The sequence below is a fragment of the Cornus florida genome, unplaced genomic scaffold (genome assembly GCF_030987335.1).
Source record: "Cornus florida cultivar Cherokee Brave unplaced genomic scaffold, ASM3098733v1 CherokeeBrave_3.0.0_Hap2_Chr07, whole genome shotgun sequence".
Lineage (NCBI taxonomy): Eukaryota > Viridiplantae > Streptophyta > Magnoliopsida > Cornales > Cornaceae > Cornus > Cornus florida.
In genome coordinates this window covers 57,445,968-57,466,986 of record NW_026775577.1, presented here as the reverse complement: position 1 = coordinate 57,466,986, position 21,019 = coordinate 57,445,968, and the positions used below count along the sequence as shown (strand labels likewise).

The window sequence follows — 21,019 nt, the reverse complement described above, 5'->3', positions numbered from 1 at the left end:
TTACAAAGAAATCGGTCTGAGTTAGAGTTAATTCACCAAGTGTCAAATCAAATGATATAGAATTATTTGAAATTACAGATTAATCCTTGCTCTAATCAATAAATTTGAGTGATGATGGGGATAGTTATTAATGGTATGTGCCAGCTTTATTATAACACGTGGTAACAAGTAAGAGGAGATGCCATGTTGTAAAACCTAAGAGCATCTTCAGCGGTTTGTTAAAATATTATTTTGTGTAAAATATAAACTGTCACTTATGATGTGTAATTTTTTTCCATCTCCAGCAGTCTTTTAACATACAATGCCACATCACTAATGTGTAAAAGTGTTATGTATCCCTTTTTACATTGTCAGGTCAACATATTTCCTTTCTTATCCCTATTTCTCATTTCATTAAAGAATCAACTATATATTAAGTAGATTTGTAAAAATTATGTAGGGTCCTGGCATGACACATGGCTAGTTATTATTGGAAGATATATTTTTACACAAAAGGTATAAAACAACCGTTGGAGCTCAAATTAAATAATTCAAACTTTTTGTGTAAATCCATCATGACACATCAGATTTACACAAAAAAAAAATATACGCAATTGTTGAAGATGCTCTAAGGACTATTAGTTATGTACACATGTCAGCCAAAAGAGGGAAAAGGAAAAGAATACACCGACTGTTTTGATTCAAAATTCAAAAAAGCAGTTATATGTAATTGCTAAGGGCATGAAATTAGAATTGATAAAATAAAATAAAATAAAATTGGCTCAATAATCTGAGTCACGCAGAAGTCGTCCACGACCAAAAACATATTACTTTCTCATTGTAGCTTAGGCCAGTAATGTATTTTCCCTAAATAAATCATTGCCCTATGTGAAATTTACACAATAATCTGTCAAAATTTGCAAAAAATTACGTCCAAAACTATATTACTTTCTTAATGTAGCTTAGGCCAGTAATGTATTTTCCCTAAATAAATCATTGCCCTATGTGAAATTGACACAATAATCTGTCAAAATTTGTAAAAAATTACGTGTGGTCTACACCTTTGATTTATTACATATTCTTGCAAATGAATACTCCTTAAAATAAAAATAAAAATAATAAATAAATAACTACATTATGATTCAATTGACGCATTATATAAGACTATTCACATCCTCACCGTAAAAGCTTAAGCCGTAACTGCACGATTATTTTTAAATCAAATGAATCGAGAATGTAACTTTTATTTTAAAAGTAGAGTGATGATAAAATATGTTAGACTAATGTGAGTTAAAAAATTCAGTTCAGTTGACTTGTAACAAATAAACTGTTATTTGTGATTCATTATTTTAATATAAATATTTTTTTAGTAAACCAAGTATGCAATATAAACTGTTGAAAATTGATCCATAACTTTGAGTCTATCATTTTCAGATTGATTAAAATTAGGCTTATATTTTATACCGATAATAGTACTATTGTTATAAACAAGCCAAGTGATAGCGAGTTTTCTAGTCCATCAGTGTACGAGTGCGCCAAACATTAACTAATTGGTTTAAAGGGTAACTAACACGAAAAATGACCATAGGGGATGATGAAAAAAAAAAAAAAAAAAATTCAGTTAGGACACGTCTGGGTTGGGCGTCAAATTTTAGAGGCGTCAAATTTAGAGGCCTATAGGGCCAAAAAAAAAAAAAAAAAAGTTAGGGCAAGTTTCAGACGACACAATCTGCTTCGACACTCCGCAGGGCTATCGCCTCAGGTGACAAGGTATGTTCATCCTCTCTCTCTGTCTTCTCTCTCCTTTTGCACGAATCGATCTTTTTTATATGTTTCTTTCTTTCGTTCATCTCATCATTTGATTTGTTCTAACTTTGGTTTGTTTGATTCAGGCCTTTACCTTTGTTCCAATAGTAAAAAGTAGCTTCCAAACTAGGGTTTTTTTTTGTGTGTGTGTGTGTGTGTCACTGTGTGATGGCTATCAAAAGCTGAATGAATATATTATGGTTCTCTTAGTATTTTAATAGATGTGTGCCTTTCTACATGTGTCTTTCATGGCGATCGAGTCCATAATCTATGGCAGGTACTTTTTTTTTTAATTTTTTTTTTTCCTCTCCCTAATTCCACTCCAATCTCACAACAGCAGCAATCATACCCCTTTTCCTCGTAAGTTTTTGCATTTTCACATTCAATCCTACGAAAATTAAGGATCCCTTCTAGTGGGTTGAGCCGTTGAGGTAATAATTAACTTTTTCGATGTCTAAATTATGCTCATACTTAAAAGTGCCAAATTAAGGGTTTTTTAATATTTTATTTTTATATGAAGATACATGCCACCATTATTGATGTTATTTGAAGTTGGCTCAGCTAGAATTTCAGTTAATAATACTGTCAAAGCACTTGCCATCAGAATGTACAAACACATGGAAATCAAGAGCAGGCTTTAATAAAACAAAAGTTAATGGTTTTTTCTATGAATTTGCACAGGTCTTCTGTAGCAATGATCAATCAATCACTGCTACTAAAGTTGATTCCTCATCCTGAGATCAAGAAAGGGGTAATTGGCTCCCAAAAAACACACACACAAAGTGTAGTTAATATAAAGAGTGAAAGACAAAACTATATATGATAGTGGATGCCTCCTATAACCTAAAAGTCCCACTACTTCTCCAGCACTACAAGTTCAGCCTCCTATATATATAGTCACCTCATCTCAACATATTTTTGTCATCTGTAGTCATCAAATTTTAGCAGCTATATAAACAACGAATGTAAAAAAGAAGCCGCAGTTTTCTGTTCCCCATTCCCACTTTTGGATTGTATTTTGGATACTCTGTTTTGTCTTCTCTCCTCTCCTCCAGATTCCAGTGAAAACTCCAGCCAGGAGATCATTCGACCAAACTGCTTGATTTTTGATTTTATTTATTTATTTATTATATTTATTGTATGATCGGCAATGCTTAGTTATTATTGTTTCTGTTTGATTCTCCATCCGTTTTATGTTAATTGTGATCTTCTTTCACATGCTAGCAGGACACACTTCTTAGGATCTCGTGAGGTTATTTGCCTTGAACTTGAATCAAATCATTGCATATTGAGGTAATGTATATTTTCTTTAAACAAAGCAAATTATCATTATTATTTTTTTGAAGTCTAGTTTTATGTTGACTATGGTTCATGTGATTTAGATTTCAAGAGATTTCATTATGTCTGGAAGAAAATTTGAATTTGGGCATGAAAAAAGGAAAAAAAAGAAGTGAGAAGAAGAATTGATTCAATCTCAAAAAGGAGATAATCTTAAGTTTTTTAGGAGCAATACACAAATAGAGAGTTTAGTTGAAGATTCGGTGAATGAAGAACATATGAATGCGAATGCAAATGAAGAAAATCTCAATAAACATGAAGATTTAATGAATGAAGATCATAGGAAGTTAGTCAATGAACATGAAGATTTAATGAATGAAGATTATAGTTATTAGTTAGTTATCTTGTGCACAATGCACATGCGCACAATTAAATTAGCTGTAAAATTTGAAAACATCGTGTGAAAATTCCACTCTTATAATTTTTTTTGCGCATGTGAAAGTTCGCCTAGGACCTCTCAAAATATTTGGAATCTCAGGGCCGGCCCTGTGTAGAACAAACAATGAGAAAAAGTAATAGCCCATTGGAGTCACGCTGACAGGTAGGTTAGGCATCACACCTAGAGAAGGTCTCCCACCCTCATATTTTGTGAATCACTCCCAATGAAATTTCATACACTATTATTTATTCATTCATTCATTGATCAACCCCATCCCTTCCTTTTATAGGATTCTATTCATGCCTCTTAGACTTAGGTGGATCTTAACTCATGACTTTTGAACTTTCTTCATAATTGAGGTCATCAATAAGTCTCACAACCCTTCAAATTCATAATTCATATCTTAATGGCATAAATAAAACCCAGCTTTCATTGCATCATGATGCCCACCTTCATATACACCAAGTTCATACACACCGTTAATTTTAAAATAATAAGATAAGTTTGTGCATTGCATTGCGTACCTCTTTCCCAAGAACCTGGACTTGACTGTGACCACAAACAAATCCAAATGTTTTCACTCAAATTATATTTAAGTTGAAATATTATCTGGCAATTTGTGTATAGTATGATGTTAACTTTATTGTCCATAAATGTTGATACTTGAAACCTCACAGAACTACTTCATTGTCTCTGGTGACCCACTTTCTGTTTATAAAAGATTACTGCCTATAAGATAAACTCAACCCTTTTAAATATTACACAAGAAAATGGGAAAAGGAAATCTTGAATTTAGCTTTTGGGTTAGACCATTTATTTTAAAATTTCTCGTAATCTAGTTAACGAATGGGTTTAATTCAATTGTTGTCTTGCTTATAATATCTTTTAACTTAGTCAGTCCATGCTAGAGAAAGGTGGGCTTGGGCGAGCAAATAGTTTATTGAAGTTAGAGTTGAATTTTGAATGATATGCTGTAGGGGTTCTGGATATATGATGGAGGCTCAGTCTTGTGAGAATGCTACTCCTGGCACCCGGGTTAAAGCTATATTTTTCCTTGCATTAGAAGCATAACCTGTTCATGCAAACAAAGGAATTCTTTCTGAGCAATTGGTTTCACTGAAGGAATTCATTCCCAACAAGATGGCTCGGTAACAGACCGCTTCTTCCAAAGCACGCCCCATACGTTCCACTCGCAACAATCCAATTAGTTCTCCGGGTGAAAAAACATTAGACATTCCATCTTTTGAAACCAAGACTTTTGATGAAACCAAGACTTTTGATATTATTTGACATACAATAATTTCTATATGCCTATTATGGATTTGCACCCCCGGGATCGATAAACCCTTTGGATCTTATTAACCAAAGAGATACGACTTTGCGCTATAGTTAGCTCAGCATCAATCAAGAATCCCCAAGGAATTCCAAGAATTCTTGTTATACATTCGTTCCAACCCTCAATCCTCTTTTCTAGATTCATTGATATTAAATCAATCGAACACACTTCTCAACACCTGTTCTACTTCTGGAAGACCCTGCGTTATATCATCAGATCTCGATTTTTAATATATAAATGTAACTAGTGTATCTCCTTCGTGTAAAGGGTTTCACCATAACGGCCATGAACAGTTGCTCCTGGGGTAGCCAAATAAGGCTTAGCTGATCGTATTACTAAAGAGTCAATTTGAACCATTAGAACTTGACTCGATTTTATTCCTCTTTTTCTTTGAACAACATGAATCAATAAAGGTAAAACACTGTGTGGATACATACATGCATTCCATGTGGCTGATTGCCAAAACCCCTCCTCTAAAAGCAAGTTCTTCTACCTGCTTATATAACATGATATAAGTTGAAGATTGAAAGTTTTAGTAATGACGAAAGAATTCAATGTGCTGAAAATGTTTGTCTGCATATGTTGCAAAACCCAGGGAAATCTCTCTGTATTTGCGTGGAATACAATTAATTGTATATATATTTTGTATAATCTAATAACTTCCTCAAAAGAATAGACACGACGTACACAGAGTACTACAAATTAAAGGCAAAAGATAAATATGGATACTAATGTTAGTATCTCATTTTACCATGGATGCATGTGATGGCTTCCAATAGTTGTTCCTTTTTCAGAGGTTTGGCCAAGTGAAAATCCATTCCAGCTCTCATCATCCGTTCTGCTTCCTCATCTATTGTATGAGCAGTCAATGCAATGATGGGTACGTGAACACCGTAATGTGTTTCCTCCTCCCGTATACGGCTTGTTGCCTCAAACCCATCCATCACCAAGAAATTATACTATGTATCTGTATAAGTAGAACTAGCCATACGATATATGTAAAGAGAATAACTAAGCATATGATATATGTAAAGAGATGCATGGAAAGGAAAAAATTAAAAAAACAATCTTTTACCTCACAGTCCATTAATATATAGTCATAAGGAAGAACTCCAAAAGCTCTGCTTGTTCTTTGATCACTTAGACCTTTGCAAAGTAATTCGAAAGCAGCTTTTCCATTTTTACAGTGTTCAACAGCTGCACCGAGTTTAGAAAGATTAGACATAACCACTTGGCTCATCACAGTATTATCCTCAGCAACCAACACTTTCTTCCCACTCAAGGGTTTCTGATCACTGATGGTGCCACCGTGCTCTTGTATTTCTCCCCGTTGCATTGGGAGGTTGTGAACTGCAAATAAAACATTTTTCCCACTTAAACGTTTCTCACTACTTGGGTTGACATGTTCTTGTATCTCTCTCTTTTGGACTGGTGGGAGGTTTTGAGTTGGAGAATTCCTCGACCTCATACGCGGGTGACTTTCTGATCAACCGGACTCGAAAGAAACTTTTTCAACTCGATACTTGCTTTTTGTTGAATCACCCGGCAATGTACCTCCAAACTCCGGTAGAAGTCCTATCAAATGATACAAACGAGAACCATGTAATGACTTAGATATGATGAGATCGGTTGGAGGGAGCTTTTTCTCATTGAGGCCTTTCAAATGGATGCTATGAGCACCTGGTTTATCTATCAAAACGACCTTACAACAACAAGTATTATAAAGGTCTCTTCTGAATTCAGCCACAGCCTTGCTTAATTCCCGAAAAGGTCCAGCATTAGTATCAATCACAATTAGTATGAAGTTGGGCACAGCTCTATAACTAATCCTCCTGTGAAGGGGTGGTATCTGGTCTGTCCCATCCAAGGCACTTAAAGGTAAATCCTTTGCTCTACTACTAGAGCTGTGCGATCCCGGTCTGCTCATACAGTCACTCCTCATGCTCACATCTGATCTTCCTGGAGAGCTGTACCGCGAAAAGTTCAGTTTATGTTTTGTCTTCTTAAAGGTATGAGGAAGTTGCTCCCATTGTTTTACTTTATGCCCAGGCTTTCCATGAATTTTTGTGAAGTTCTTTGCCGTTCATAACTTTGAATGAAGAGTATGACTTGGGACAACTCTGGCTTTGGGATAGGGCTAGGGGAGCAATGATTACTTGGCTCTGAGTGTTGATTCATATCACTGGATATGTAACCACCATTTGATTCAACATCACCTTCTCTTGCATAGCTACTGCTTGAGTTAATCCCACATGTAGTGGGGAAGGCATTGAAACTGAAGACAATTCCCTTTTCACCAATTTCCTTATCCACAATTCGTATCTCTCCACCCATTAGACGTACCTAGTGTGAAAATTTTCTGAATTAAAAATCCTTCAAATCATTTTGAAGTATTGACAATTAATTGATGAAAAAAATCTGAACAAATAATGAAATAAAAATCTAATAAATTCTTCACCAAAGTATAATACTTGCAAATAACAAGTAATTTTAATTAACATCCCTCGACATGAAATTTTTTTAAAAACAAAGACCAAGGGGCCAGGCTACCACATAAAAATCATTCAGGATTACTTTTATCTATAGAGAACAAATGCAACAAGATTGAGTACTATATAATTCACAGATTGAAGCAGGAAAAAAAAAAAAAAAAAAAACGAATAAAATTGGCATAACTTTTGCCGAAATTATTAGGACTAACTATTTACGTACCGAAGATAGAACAATACCAAGTCCTAAGCCAGTGCCTCCTTGTCGCAGAGCTGTCTCTTTGACCTGAACATAGTTTTCAAATACAGAATTTTGCTCCTCTTTTGGAATTCCTTTTCCTGTATCATCCACCTCGAATACAAATTCCATAGAGTTTGGGTTTTGTTGAATTGTGTTCATGGCTTCAAGGTCACTGTATGTTTCATCATTCTTGAAAAATAAGCATGATATGCAACTCAATGATCTGTTCCTATTGGAACCGAGTATAGAATTCTTGAAGCTAGGTTTCTTTGCCCAAGCTCGTACTGCTACATGTCCCTCGGGTAAATTTGATAGCATTTCTCACTAAGTTACACAATATCTGTTTCAATTTTCCTGTCTCCTTTAACGAGTGTATTTTTAGAAATGGAACCATCGCAAGGGTCAACACCACATCTACTCCTTTTTTCATACCTAAAGGATAATATAAGTCAACTACATCTTCGAGTAACTTGGCCAAATCAAATTCTTCTTCTTCAAGTTGCATCTTGCCAGCTTCGATTTTACTTGTATCAAGAATTGAATTCAATAAACCTGGATAAGCACATTATAGATTTCATAAGATTAATGATATAAATTTCTACGAGTGTACAACTATTATTACCAGTTGAAAATGTTATGAAGAAATAAAAAAACTAGTTAGTAAACATACCTAGAAGGTCCTTTATACAAACTTCCATTTGCATTAAATTTGTCTCAAATTCTGACCCTGGAGCAACTTCATCGCGACATATATCTATCAAATCAATAATTCCTGCTAGAGAGGTACGCACGTCGTGGCTTGCACTTGCAAATGCGAGACTCTTATTCATACTCTTTCTTTCTGCTTGTTGAGTTGATTCCATTTGTCTTCTGAGTCCAGAACATAAATGCATCTCCCTTCTAGCTGCTCTAACAATTAAGAACACAAAGGTGACAATGGATATAACCATAGTGCTGATCATTATAACAAGTAGCATGAATGCAAACTTGATATTCTTGTGAACAATGCTCTCTTGTTCCCTATGTGGTAAAGCCAAGGCATATACCTGAACCCTAGATAAGTTAGCATTAGTTTAAAAAATAACAAAGAATAGTACAATCATGTTTATAATCCATTTTACTTGCCCAAAAATAATAATAATAATAAATAACGTTCATAATGCAATTTCACTATATTTTGTGTAACCATAAGTTGAGTATGAACATATACGCATGGTCAATGGTTCTTTAGAAATGCTTTATATGTTATAGACACCTTTTGATTTAACTCAAGGGCATACCTAATATAAGCATAAACTAAGTCAACATTACAGATTCCAGATTACGATTGTTCACGAAGAAGGGAAGAAAATTCTAACAAGAGCGAGCCATCAATTGAAAGTATTCAAAATCATATCATGGATATACTATAGTTTTGCTTTATTCCTGATGATCACTACAAGAAATGTGGGCTTTTACGACATAGTATTTACGGAGCTTCTTTATTTTGCCTCGTGATTACCACCATTTATGGAGTTTTTAAAAGAATCCTCATAATTGTTACATGTTTTCACGAGGATTTAGTAGAATCTTCGTAGAAAATGTTTTTTACGGTGTATTAAAGAGGTCGTGAATATTTAGATATATTTACGGCATATTTGTACACTTTTCACGGGATAAATGTTGCTCGTTGATAAATATTACATTTAAGGCCTTTTTTTTTCCCGTAAATAAGCAATAGTACTTAAATTACTAATATTACTTTAAAAATATATATAGAAAAGAATAAAAAAACGAACTTAAGTTCTTTTACGGTGTATTATAGACGCCGTGAATAGATTTCACATCTAAGGCGTATTTTTTGCCCCGTAGATAAGCAATACTATTTTTAGCCTTCCCCTTGCGGGAAACTTAGCGCCAGATAAATTATTTTTTTAATTAAAAAATATTATTAAACATAATTAAGTTCTTTTACGGTGTAGTAAAGACGCCGTGAATAAATTTCACATTTAAGGTGCCTTTTTTGCCCCGTAGATAAGCAATATTTTCCAAATAAAATTTTCCCCGCTGGCGGAAAACTTGGCGCCAAATAGCAAAATAAATGAATTTTTTTTAATAGAAAACATAATTAAAAATTTGACAAAAACGACGTAGTTTTTGTCAATACCTTATATATCATGTCTAAGCCCTTTCTCTCTCTGCTCCCCTTCTTTCACGTTGAAGCTAGCCCTAACTTTCCCTCTATGCTCTCTCTCTTTAGACGAAAAAGATGCAGATGATGTTGTAGATTCCCAATTCGAGTTATCTCTCTGGTTCGCCTCTCTATTGGAGCAGTGAAAGTCCAATCGAAGCAAAGAAAGGCAAATCGAAGACCCCTAGAAAACCCAAGGAAAGTGTTATTAAATAGAGTTAGTCTGTTTCTCTCTCACTCACTCTCTCTCTCTCTGTATATAAATAATTATTTACATCTACATTTTTGCATTATTTATTTATTTGTATATATCGGTATTGCTTGAGATTTCTGTGTGTTAATTTGGGTTCGGGTGATTCATTTGTTTTTCTGCAGAATCACCAGCTGAGTTTTTTGCTGAGAGCAAGAACATTGTTGGGTTTGATAATGTGAGTTTCTTAGCCTCCTGTATAATTTCTGTAGGTTAGAATTTTAATGGTTTTGAGGCTTTTTTTTGGGATTTTTTGTGAACGGTAATTTTTATTTTATTTTATTTTTTTATTTTTATTTTTATTTTTTCAGTACTTGTATTAGTTTGTAGCTGAATAATTTTGATATGTACTATTTGTTGCATTAAATATATAATCTCTCATCTGTGATGATGGAAGCATGGTGTTAGTATTAGGAGAGTAATTAGCGAATTTATATCTAGTCCAGTGCCTCGATTGAATTAATTTGATTGGAAAAACTTTTTTATTGTAAATTTCTGAAATTCTTTTTTTTTTTTTTTTGGGGGGGGGGGGGAAGTTAGAAATTTTCCATTTATTTCTCTATGTGGGTGAAAACTAGATAAATATTCGCCTACTAAGAGAATTTGCAAATTTAAATTGTCTGAAGTTGGTTGTTAAATTCAGTGAATCAGGGGCAAAGTCAAATTCCGGATATCTGTATAGAAATCTGTTAGTGCAAGTTCGTAGCTGTTCTGTTTTCCTTCAATCGTCAATTTCTGCATTTTATTTTGCTTTCAGCCAGGGAAATCCCTCTACACTACTGTGAGAGAACTTGTTGAAAATGCTCTTGATTCAGCAGAATCCATATCTGAGCTTCCTGTAGTAGAAGTAACAATGTAAGTGCTTTTCATTTGTGCATATTCCTACTATGGATATCAGCATGACTTAGGTAGGCAAGCTTTAACATATGAGATAATCAAGCATGTCATTTAATACTTTAGTTTTACTATTTTCAATTCTTTGATGCTTTAGTGAAGAAATTGGAAGAAGCAAGTTTAATTCTATGATTGGTCTTGTTGATCGTGAACACGTTGATGAGGAACTTTATGATGATTTCGAGATAGCCAAGGCTCGTGAGGTGTGGGCCTTACACCTAAAATAGCCGAACAAGTATACCCACAGCTTCCCATTTTTAGGTGTTATCAAATCCACAATTTTTGTCTTAAAAGTTTTAAAAAATGTGGCAAATCAGTTTTAAAAAATCATCAACAAATGGCCTGAATAGATAAAAATATTTTTATCAGTTGGTCACAGGATTTGTTAGGGTGAAGAAAAAATTTACTGCCATGATAGATTTTGTGATGTATCCATTTATTGTACTCTGTACGCTGCTATACCCCAACCTTGACTGTACAATATATAGTATTGTGGCATTTAATTCGATGGATAGGATTTTCATTGATTGAGCTTTTATTGGTCCACATGATTGATATTAATTACATTTCACCATGGCTAAAGGAAGCAGAAGGGGTGTGTACATATTTAATCTCTTATGGATACTTGTATAAACTTTTACTTATTTCTGGAAGCTGTGTGAATATATCTATCATATATAGCGCACATATTTCTCATAAACCATGGATAATTTTGATCGACAAGAGTGATTCTGCAAGGACATTCATGGTAATCATCTAATTTATTAGCACCCTTTAGACTAGAGCCAATCACACCTTTACATAATTCCTTGAATTTTAACATTGATTTAATAATTCACATTTGTAAATTGTGGCTAGTAGCAGGTTACCTCTTTACTATGTAATCGTTTCACCATTCATCAACTGGCTGCTTGCCCTATTATATTGTCATCAAATATTTGTCCACAATATAGACATGTCACATGGATGAGACCAATAAGCTGAAGGCCCAACAAATTTTAAGAAGAGAGAAAAAATAAATAAAAATCAAACAGGTAGGATCGTATGATCCTCTGATTCAAATCGTAACTTGACAACCATGTATGTTACTGACTCTTACTAATGTAAAACGTGCTTCAATTTAATGCCCTACTTGTTGAGGATCTCTTAAAATCAAATCTTGTATATTTTTAGGTGCAATCACTGGAGCTATAACAACTCCTCTTGATGTCATAAAAACTAGATTAATGGTTCAGGTACAGATAATGGATCTTTTTTCTTACTTTTCTTTCTGTCTTAATCTTTTTCATAGAAGGGGAGTAATGCAAATTCTTTCTTCATTTCATCTTTTCAACCTTTGCAGGGGTCAGCAAACCAGTACAAAGGTATATTTGATTGTGTTCGGACTATCATTAGAGAAGAAGGGACTCCTGCTCTTCTAAAGGTATGCTCTTCCATGCTACGCCTTTTATCCCATAAGATGCAATTCAAAGTATAGTAATCATTCTTTGTGTTCTTTTCTCTCGTTGCTCTTTTCAATTTACATGATAGCATGGGAAACTATTAAGAAAAATGTCCTAATTTTGTTAAGATAGATAGCATTTCTAACTTACGGACAATGAGGGTCATATTTGAATAGGAATTGACTTAAATTAAAATTATATAAAACACTCTTAATCAAAAATCAAAACTAATAGATACATATACAGATTGAGATTGACGAACCTTGATTTTTTGCTCCAAATTGATGTGTATAGCCGTCTGAAATTCAAAGAAATTGTGGATGCAAAATAGGAACCCTAGTTTCTTCATAGAACGAACAAATACAAGCAATCTTCGATGCCTCCCTCAATGAATGGTCAAACTTTGCTTCAAATTAGAGCAAGGATTAGGGTTCTTTTATGGAGATCTTCGTTTCAAAAACTCATGTCTGACAACTTCAACAACTTGAATAAGTTAGCTTCAAATCAAATCTCATACATCTACACCATATCAAAATAATTTATGAAAATAACACCTAGAGCAACCCACACATCTGCACTTTCATACACACATATATGCGTACACGAAAAATAATATCTAAAAAGAAGGCAAAATACCCAAACTCTGCCACACATCTACAACACAAGATCTCATCCACCAACACCATACCAAAGTAAAATAAAACAAGATAATTAAGGACCAAAATCAATAAACTAAAATACGGTCAGTGTAGTGAGAGTTATTTCATTACCAACTTACTGTCACACCCCAAAACCATAGGGCATGATAATAAGGTTAAAACAAAAAAAAAATGGAACAACAGTTTTCAGCTTAAGAAAATTCTGCGCAGCGGTTCCTCAAAAAAACATAGAAAATTCAATTATTATCGAAATGAAGCAAACTAAATTTTTTTAGAAACTAGACTCAGATGACAATGTGACCGAGTCACTCCCGGATGCTAGAAAAACACCAAGGAAAACAGTTTTTGGAAGGAAGAAAGCTCTCACAGCTTGTGCTGAAATGGAACCAAGTGCAAAACTTTGGCCTGCTTAGTCTTTTAGAGAGCCAATAAAATTTTGGGGCCTTAACCTTTAGAAACTAGACACTTGAAATAATAAAACTGGAAACTTTCATAATTTATTGATTTCGGGAAGGCCGTCAAATTCTTTTCTCAAATTCAGTTTCCAAACTGTGACCAGAAACCAAACAGCAGATGATATCAGATTTTTTAAAATATATCCACCAAATCGAAAAATTATAAAAATTTTGTGAGAGACTTTATACACAAAGGGAAACATATGCTAAAAATTTCACAGCGTTTGAAGCACTACAACCTCTGATTAAAATTCGTTTCCAAGAAAGTACTAGAGGAAATTTAAAACAGATTTTTTTTTTTTCTTTAAATAAAACCCTCTAACAGAAAATTCAAAGCTTATTCCCATGAACAACTTATATAACACATAGGCATAACAAAGATCTAAAGAGGCTAAGAATATATATATTGCATAAAGTCATCTATAGAAAGATAATTTCAGTCCAAATTTGTACACCCCAAATAAAGAGTCATAGCTCTGATGCCCAGTCACTAAGTACATATGTTACCATTAGCAGGCTATACACAAAACATCTAGATACAGTACCCAGTCCTAAAGAACACATAGCAGAGAGCATGTTGTCATCTTCACTCTAGCACAGCAACCACGACCTTAACATGGTTTCGTAAGGCATCAAACATGAACAAAATAGTACTTCAGGCTAATATTTTACACAAAAACACTAAGCACAAGATGCTCCACAAAAGGATCCCATCTATGGGAACTCAATCTCGGGTCTAGCATTGCTGTCCTGAGCACCAAGACCTGAAAAATAACAAGGGTGAGACAATGCTTAGTAGGAAAGCCTTTAACAAATGCCTCCATGAGGTTTTAACTTTTAGGTACATGATCTGATTAAGCAGAATTATTTTGGCGTAAAATTGATAATATACATTAGTCTACCAACATGCTAAGTTCTGATTAGAAAACAATTTACCCATGTAGAGTTCTGAAATAAAATCATAAGCAATACTTGTATGTAACCAAAACTCAGATCATGACCAAGCATATATATAATATCTTAGCTAAAATCAAGCATTTGACTACAAGAAAATCATGTACTTGTAACAAGAAAAACTATAATTTCATGGAACATTAAATTGGGAAATAGAACTTTAAAAAAATGACTCTCAAGGCTGCAAGAGTTAAAGAGAATCCCTACCCAATTGAAGGTAACAACTGGAGGTGGTGAGATTAGATGGTGTGTGGGTAAAATGCCTGCATTTTTAGCCTTAGTCCGAACCCTTCTTCTTCTTCTTCACTTTCTGTTCTTCTTTCTCTCTGTCAGACAACCCACGGTTAGAAGTTTTCTTTTAGGTTTGGCATGCAACAACTATGAGGGAACTAGTTACAAGTGTAGTGCTAAATAATTAAACGTGTCTCCAAGTTTTGCATATGAATGACACCTAGTTCTGGATCCCGTACATGCTGCCACATGCAAACCTACTAAACCACATTCTATTAATATCTCAATACTCCCTCATTTCCAAAAGTAATCACTCAATGGCTCTACCCATTTTATTTATTTCTTTATTTCTTTATTTTTATTATTATTTGTTAACAACTAAATTCATCCCATGAGTAAAATAGAAAAATTAAATGAAACTCATGACTATAAATTAAATACTAGATCAAAAAATTATATACTAGACAATTAAGGAATTATAAATTGCCAACGAATCGTGCACAACCGATGCATTTAAATAAATTCCAAGCAATTAGGGATGTACTAATATTGAAATGCAACACATGAAATAGATAGAAAAAAATTTAATCAAAAATCATGTAATTCTGGTCCTAAACATAGGGAAGACTTAATTAAATTTAAGGTTGTCATACTTACTCTTTGAAAAGACTATTTTCTGCCTTTATTCACATTATCATGAATATAGTTAGATATTCTTCTTGCTAGAATTTTGACAATTTTTTTTTTTATCTTTTGTGATAGGTTAGTAGACAAAATAATTAAGCAAATAGTGATGGATAAAGAATGGATGCACATGACTTGCAGGTTATTATTTGTAGTGAAGTGTGCTTATAAAAGTTAATATTGTCTACACTAATTTTAAGTTTAATTAAATGTTAAAGCTTTAATTTTATAGAGTTGATCCAAAGTATTTAGAAGGAGCACGGAGGTTTGCTGATCAGGCGCAAGCGAATGCGGGCCATCCAGAAAAGATTTTATGCCCTTGTAATTGTTGTCTAAATGCAAAGCACCAACACTTCGACATGGTGTTTAGGCATTTATTGGAAAATGGAATGGATCAATCATACACGATCTGGTACTTTCACGGGGAAAATCTGAGTGAATCTCCCCAACATGGAAGTGATGTAAATGACGTTGCAATGTCGAGACGTATAAGATGTATAGAGATATTTTCTTTGATGGTGGTGGTGATGTTTCGGATCCAAACTATGAAATAAGAAAGGATGAGTTTAAAAAGAAGTTAGAATATGCTAAGACCCTTTTATTTCCAGAATGCACAAAGTGTACGGTTATGTCTGCAATTGTTGCCTTATACAAGCACAAAGCAACAACTAATTTATCCGACACTGGTTTTGATGGACTTCTTCAATTGTTTGGGGATATGCTTCCAGAAAATAACAAACTTCCTAAGAGCTATTATGAAACGAAAATTTTTTTGAAGACATTTGATTTAGGATATGAGAAAATAGATGCTTGTAAGAATGACTGTTGTCTGTTTAGAAAAGAGAATAAGCATATGACTAAATGCCCAAAATGTGGTGCTTCGCGGTGGAAAGAGAATGAGCGTACTAAGAAGGTTAAAAATGGTGTCTCAGCTAAGGTGTTGCGGTACTTTCCAATAGTACCAAGGTTTAGAAGAATGTTTCGATCCCCTGAAATAGCAAAACAACTAACGTGGCATTCAACTCATAGAAGTGGGGATAGAAAGATGCGACATTTAGTCATACGATCTAATTTTTTATGCATTTGTTTGCATTACATTTTTGAAATATTTTTTTCTGACAGGATTGATTATCACCAGTTCATTAGGAGCAGAAGAATCAGAATTTCTATGATTCCAGTCTACAACAAAGGTCAAATACTAAGCTTTTTTTATGATTGCACAATTTTAATACTTTTTATACTCATACTTAGGGGGTCACGTGCCTTTAAGTGACCAATATTGCGGTGTATCTTGAACTTTATTACCTTATTGGTACATCGGCCCATGTGGAGGCCATTAAATTTTATTTCTTGTTTTAAAATGTTGAAAGCATGGGAGTATGGGATCATCGTATGTGGAGGTTTTGATTGATTGTTGTGGATGAGAAGTTGTTGATGTCACGAGATTTTTCTTGGATCGATTACGTGTTCAATTTCATTAATTGATGATTTAAAAATATGATAAGAACTTCATTTATACCATCTTTCCACTCCATCCGAATTTGACAAAGCCAAATGCAAACACAAAGCCGCCAACAAACAACCACCATTGAGAATAGTAAGTTATGAGTCATCACTTTTAAGAGTCAAAAAGAGTCGGGTGTTGAATGAAGAAATCACAAAGGATAAAAATTATTGATGGGAAGGAGATTTCTTCAAAATTTTGGGCCCCCACAAAACAAACACAAATGCACCTTTCCTTTTCTATATAGAATGACAGCAATATGCATATATCAAAAGAGTTAAAACTAGGTCATGAAACATTTGATTTATTATTATATGTGAAGATATCCGTTATCATTTAATTCAGAAAAAAAATTATAAAAAAAATTATATATTGACATTTGATGAAAATAAGATGTACTTGTGATGAAAATATTAAAAGATCACTAACCATTGGTTTTTATATTTTGAACTATACCCAATGTTAAACCAGTAACTTCACAATCTAGCTTCAAAACAGACCTTTACTTGTTTCCCCCAACCTAGGTATCTTCAAAAACACTTGCTCAAAATAATAGCACAATGAAAGGGGCAAGATAAAACAGTTTCTCTTCACAAAGGCTTAAACCCCAAAATTGAGGTTAGACAAGTCTTTTCACAATGCAGTTTCTGTTCAGGTCTTCAATTAACTCCCATAGCCTTGTATCATCAAATTATACTTGCTTGATTGTTTAGAACACTTTACATAGCAAGTTACAGCAATAGGCACACACAAGCAGGCTTAATCCCACCAAAACCTAGCTTTTAAGCTTTTAAGGGCAACTTTGTGATTTAAGCTTAGGAACACCTCACAGTCCACTCCCCTAGTCTTTAATAGGCTAGATACACTTGCTTAGAACAATGATAGTATTATTTATTCCCCTAGTGTTCATGAATTTTAGATTTGCTCATAATCATGAGATAAAAAGACTACATATTATGATATTGTAGTGTTCATGAATATAAATGTTAATACCCCTTTCAAAGCCAAGTTAATCATTTTTCTGCTTAGAACAATGATAGTATTATTTATTGCCCATGCAAGATAAAATGCATGCTAAGAGTTCTAAAGCAACAATATATACATGATTGCTGATACCAGAAATGCAGCAATCTTGAGATTTCAGGATCTCTCTAGGAAAGCAATTAGATTGATGTACACATGAGAGAAAGAGATAAATTAACGATGCAAATTCAACAATTTTACAGTTATTCTTAATTCTAAATCAGTCATAGTCTACAGTCTGCATCTAAGCAGGGAATACCATTAACAAGAATATAAACATCCGGTACTCCCTTCAAACCCCCCAAAAGGGAGGGAGAGAGAGAGAGAGATTAACGGCATGAATCTGACCATTACACCATACCACTTCCCTTCCTCCACATGCACAAACGTTTCACTATATACCCTTGTATTTGGATAGGGTAAGGGTTATTACAAATGCTCATTATTGTGTCAAGTAGGGTGAGTCCCAAGTAAAGGACATAAAAAGCGGCTAAAACCGCCATAAAGAAGCCGGCAAAAGAGGAATGAATTGGGGTCTAATGGAGAGAAAGCTTAGATCTGTTTCTTCCCTCGAGGTTAGGCCAAATTATAGGCAATACCTTTAACGTTTTAGAAATTACAGATTCCTCCCTCAAAGTTGGCTCCGTTATAACAGATTTCAGCTTTGTGTTCTATTTTACAGAATTTACAGAGATAAGATAGAAGCCAAAAGAAGAAAGGAAGATAAATAATTTATGTTCTTTTGTTTGATACTTGAAAGAGAGAAATTGGAGAAATAAATAAATAAAAGAAGAATAAAGAAGGGAAAAAAATGGGAAGTAAGTGTGGAGGGTGGTTTAAAATTTTGCTTGCATTGTTGAGACTAATTGTGGATAGTGTGTATTTTATATAGAAGTTGATAAATTATTCACTGGTTGGAGAAGATCTTTAACCAATCCATTATAATTACACATATCCCCAGTCTCAAACTGGGTTAGGGTCATGGGGCTGGCAATTGTCATAACAACCTCATTAGCTTAGATGCAAGTCATGTGTGATGTGTCCATAGAAGGTCCACTTTCCTAAACCAAACTTCAACTTGTCAAGATGTTGGTGGGTTGGTTTGGTGGCTAAGAACTAGCCGCTGCATATATGCCATAAAAATGATGCGGGTCATTGTGGATAGTGTGTATTTTATATAGAAGTTGATAAAATATTCATTGGTAATTGTCATAACAACCTCATTAGCTTAGATGCAGGTCATGTGTGAAGTGTCCATAGAAGGGCCACTTTCCTAAACCAAACTCCAACTTGTTAAGATGTTGGTGGGTTGGTTTGGTGGCTAAGAACTAGCCGTTGCATATATGCCATAAAAATGATACAGGTCATCATCCTTCTTTCTCCAAGCAAATAGTGTGTGTGTGTGTGTATATATATATATATATATATATATATATATATATATATGAATATAGTATAGAATAAAAAATAAAATAAGAGGAGAGGTTTTGGAGCAACGAAGCCTTCTGAAGAATAACTGCAACAACCAAAATTGAAAGAGGGGTTTACCCAATCAATGTACCTACTATGTCACTAGACCTTTTTAATGTAAAAAGATTGAATCTTTGAAAAAAAATGAAAGTTCTGAGTTAAACATATTCGAGTTCCCTTTGACGTACCGTAGAGTGTTTTAATGAGAAAAAATTGAATCTTTGATTGAAAAGACCTCAATCAAGGTACCTGTTATATCACTAGACCTTTTCAATTCTAAAAGATTGAATCTTTGAAAGAAATTGAGAGTTTTGAATTAAACTTATTCGAGTTCCCTTTGACGTCCCAAAGAAGTCCACTCCCCTAGTCTTCAATAGGCTAGATACACTTGTTTAGGTATTAATAACCAATTAACAAGTAAGGTATATTCCAATGCAAGGTTACAACAGCATCTTCAATGTTAAAACACTGAATTTCAGTTTTAAAAAGAAAACATATATAAATTAAACTACCAACAAACTAAGATAATATATATATATATATATATATATATATATAGAGACTTGACTTGTATTCAAAGTTTTAGATTTGCTCATAATCGTTGCACTAAAAACCTACAATGTTTCCGATTTGTTTCAGAATGTTTCAGATTTGCTTATAATCATGAGATAAAGAGACTACGTATTATGATATTGTAGTGTTCATGAATATAAAGAGATTATGATATTGTCTATTCTCATACATCCTTGCAAAAATTTAGTATTCAATTAAGGAAAAGTATCTGCTTCAAATATAAAAGCAGATCTAAGGAAAAAATTCTTAGCAAAATGTTTGTGTTTGATTCATAAAATGATAATCTTGTTATTTCCTTTTTTATTAGCATTCTTAATTTAAGACTTGTGTGATACAGTTATTTTCTTGGATTTTGCAGCTATTTTCTTGGATTTTGCAGCTATTTTCTTGGATTTTGCAGTTACTTCCTTGGATTTTGTACAGTGAGCTGGTTTTTTGACAAGTGCAGACTGAAACTCAAGTGCTAGAAGGTTTATCAATTTTTCAACAGAAGTGTTAAGAAATTGATGATTTTCTTGACAAATGGATGTACTTTCTATTTTGGAACATTGATAAATGATGAATTGTAAAAATGTTTTAACTTTTTTGATATATTTAATGGGATATGTATGTTTTTTGAATTGAAATGAATTATAGCTGAAAGTGATGTGAATTATAGGTAGTAGATGATTAACAGGAATTAATTAAGGGTGAATTTATATATATATATATATATATATATATATATATATATTATTTACAGGGAGTTTGAAATATCGTAAATAAGTGAAAATCTTCCTTGAATAACTTTTCTACGGCATATATGGCAAGTCGTGAGAATGGTTTATATTATTTACGGGTACCTAAAATTTGCCTTAGAAAATTTTTCTATGACATGATTTAATGCCTCGTGAGATTATTTACGGGTAGTTAAAATTCGCCTTAGAAAATTTTTCTACGGCATGATTTTGTACCTCGTCAGATTATTTACGGGTTTTCTACGGCAGCCGTGGGTACCTCGTGAGATTATTTACGGGTAGTTATACTTCGCCGTAAAAAACTTTTCTACGACAGGCGATGGTGTCTCGTGAGTTTTCTACGGGTAGTTACAATTCGCCGTAGAAACCTTTTCTACCTCATGCCTTGGCACCTCGTAGGTTAAT

At 33.7% G+C, this 21,019-nt stretch overlaps 1 long non-coding RNA gene across 7 annotated transcripts; it reads left to right on the top strand.

Annotated features, from left to right (window-relative positions):
- Positions 1-1,534: 1,534 nt before the first annotated feature.
- Positions 1,535-20,503, top strand: LOC132267235 (uncharacterized). Of its 7 annotated transcripts, none has more exons than XR_009468943.1 (10): positions 1,535-1,749; positions 3,013-3,078; positions 9,808-9,955; positions 10,114-10,166; positions 10,746-10,843; positions 12,056-12,117; positions 12,225-12,305; positions 15,386-15,448; positions 16,430-16,497; positions 20,257-20,503. It is a non-coding gene; the product is annotated as an uncharacterized LOC132267235 (long non-coding RNA). The 7 variants fall into 7 exon arrangements; XR_009468940.1 differs by having other exon boundaries at positions 1,536-1,749; positions 20,236-20,503; XR_009468941.1 differs by lacking the exon at positions 15,386-15,448 and having other exon boundaries at positions 1,540-1,749; positions 3,010-3,078; positions 20,236-20,503.
- Positions 20,504-21,019: the final 516 nt, after the last annotated feature.